Genomic DNA, 3280 nt, shown 5'->3' with positions numbered 1-3280 from the left:
ATATATATATATATATATATATATATATATATATATATATATATATATACATGCATATATGTCTATATGTATATATATATATATATATATAAATATACATATGTATGTTTGTATGTATGTATATGTGTGCGTATATATGTATATATATATATATAGATATATATAAGTATATAAGTATATATATATATATGTATGTATGTATATGTATATATGTATATATCTTTTCACCCAGACGCCTGCAGATTTATCACAAACTGCAGGTGGCACGATGAGAACCATATTATGTAATAATCTGAAAGATTTAATATGTTGCTCTTTTGCTACCATGTTGTTTTAGCATATCGTGTTTTTGTTTTACAATACTCAACAGGTGATAATAATGTAAAAATTTCTCAAGATGATTTTTGACTTCTATTATATTTCTATATTACATTCGTTGCGTTATGTTCAAATGTATTTGGCAATTAGCAAAAGCATTCATTAATCTTTCCAAGCGGAAGAGTGTAAACTTTCTGTGCATAACAGATGCAGAATGACCAATGTTTTAAATGTCATCATAAATACAATAGTTTGTTAACGATCTCACTTCGAAATTAATTTCGGCAGCATAGTTTTTTTCTCCCGATTAAACTCGATGTAAAATCATTGAGAATGCTCAACGATCCAGCAGCTAACCGGAGCTAAAACTGGTGTTATGCCTCTTGGAATTAAACTAGTTAGAAACAAAAAAGGATATATATTATAAATATAAAACATGAAGAAAATTTCTCATATCTATTTCGAATTTCCTTGGAGGCCGCATAGATATTTGGTAAGTTTTCAACACGTCAGTCACTGCAGAGGATTCGCCATAGCTGTGGATAATTAGCCATGTTGATGTTGGCACTCCGTCGCTTACGACGGCGAGGGTTCCAGTTGATCCGATGAACGGAACAGCTTGCTCGTGAAATTAACGTGCAAGTGATTGAGGAGTCCACAGACACGTGTACCCTTAACGGAGTTCTCGGGGATATCTAGCGTGACAAGGTTGACCCTTTGAATTACAAGCACAACATGAAGTAAGAGTGAGAGAAAGTTGTGGTGAAAGAGTACAGCAGGGTTCACCACCATCCCCTGCCGGAGCCTCGTGGAGCTTTCGGTGTTTTCGCTCAATAAACACTCACAACGCCCGGTCTGGGAATCGAAACTGCGATCCTATGACCGCGAGTCCACTGCCCTAACCACTGGACAATTGCACCTGCTATTAGCCATGTAACGCCGTATCATATAGCAATAGTTGACGTCAAGTATTATAAGTCATCCTGTTGGTTATATAAGTCGTCCAGTTAGGGACAGAGAACCAAGTAAGTAGACATATTGCAGTAGTCACTGTTGACGAGATTAATTTAAGATCCCCATTGACAGGCTGCTGATTTGAAATGGTGTTGAAATCTCATGGTATGCAAATTTGTAGATCAAGTTATCAGAAGTCAATGGATAAGTTGAGTATATAAACAAATTAGTTGCTTACATCTTTAGGTTTAGTTGAAATGATTTAGACACGTCTGATGAAAACACGATACCTTTCGAAAACTGATTAAGGCTGTTCTTCAGATTTTTACAATCTACGTAGAAATACTTCAATATGCTATGTTTGTATTTTCACTATGTAGGATTACTTATATCAATGAAAAGCATACTGAATATTCTTGGAATGAAAGAATTATAGAATGCCTGGTTAATGTAATAATAGAGTTCGCAATATAATGGGTGGTCAAAAACTAAATAAAGTTAATGTCCGTAAAATATTAATTTTGGGAGAGGCGGTGAGATTTTACAGTGACTCCAGTATTCTACTGATACGTGTTTTATTAATCCTGAAAGGCGAAGTCAACCTTGGTGGTATTTGAACTGAGAACGTAAAGACGGAAGAAATGCTGCGGAGCATTTTGCCCGGCATGCTAACGATTCTGCTAGCTCGCCGTCTTTATGTCCGTAAAATATTGAACAAAAACAACGAATTAGAAGTGTCGATAGAGCGTGGTTAGAATTCCGCGTTGATACGATTTGCTGGACTCTGCGTACAAATCGTGAAGTCATCTATACTCTTCATCTATTTTTTATCTTTTCAAAAGCGATGGAAAAAATGTACCAATTCAGGATGGAGATTCAGTAGAACTATAACGTTGGACCAGCTACCTTGCGGTAGTTTGTTCAAAATGTTCACGTTTCGAGTTCACATCCTGTCAAGGTCCTCTTGGCTGATAGATTTAATATGTGGCGTGGATTATCACCCGCAAAGACACTGGGAACTCTAACGGAGTCCAGACTCTTACAAGCATTAGTGATAGAGCTATGGTTCGAGGGTATTTTCCTGTTCTCTTCCACCAGTCTTGGGTGCATTGCAATTTGTTATGGGTATAGCCGTCCTTTCCTGATTAAAAATACAAAGATAACAGATTTTATGCCGCTACATAATTCCTTAGGCATAGGTACTGCAAATTTGTTGACTAAAACATTGTTTTTGATTATTCTATATCTACGGACCACGGAAACTTTAAATGCTTATAAAATAAAATATTGCTTACAAAACGAAAAATAAAAATTAAGAAATATAATAAGCCTCTGGCATTAGTTGTTAATAGAATTGGAAATCTATACTTCTTACTTCATATGTAAGTGTATATAGGCGCATGCTTATATATTCATTGATATACATATACATACATACATACATACATACATACATATATATATATATACATATATATATATATATATATATATATGTGTGTGTGTGTGTGTGTGTGTGTGTGTGTGTGTGTGTGTGTGTTAAGGTGGCGAGCTAGTAGAAACGTTAGCACGGTGGGCGTAATGCTTAGCGATATTTCGTTTGACTTTACGTTCTGAGTTCAATTTCCACCGTGGTCGACTTTGCCTTTCATCCCTTAGAGGTCGATAAACTAAGTACCAGTTGTGTACTGGAGTCGATCTAATCGACTCGCCCCCCCCCCAAAAAAAAAATTTCGGGCCTTGTGTCTAGAGTAGAAAAGAATGTGTATATATATATATGTATATATATATATATGTATATATATGCGAGTAAAAATAAATACAAAAAAGGTGGGGTTTTTTTGTATGATTGTGTATAGAGGAATATATTATTTTGTTTAAAAGAGTTCCAACATTGTCTGTTTTTTTATGTTTTATTTATATTCCTGCAGAACCAATGTGGGGTATAGAATATGGAATATACAATATATAATATAATATACAATATATAATATAATATACAATATAT

Source organism: Octopus bimaculoides, chromosome 3, assembly GCF_001194135.2.
Source record: "Octopus bimaculoides isolate UCB-OBI-ISO-001 chromosome 3, ASM119413v2, whole genome shotgun sequence".
Lineage (NCBI taxonomy): Eukaryota > Metazoa > Mollusca > Cephalopoda > Octopoda > Octopodidae > Octopus > Octopus bimaculoides.
Note: the sequence above shows the minus strand (reverse complement) of the source record.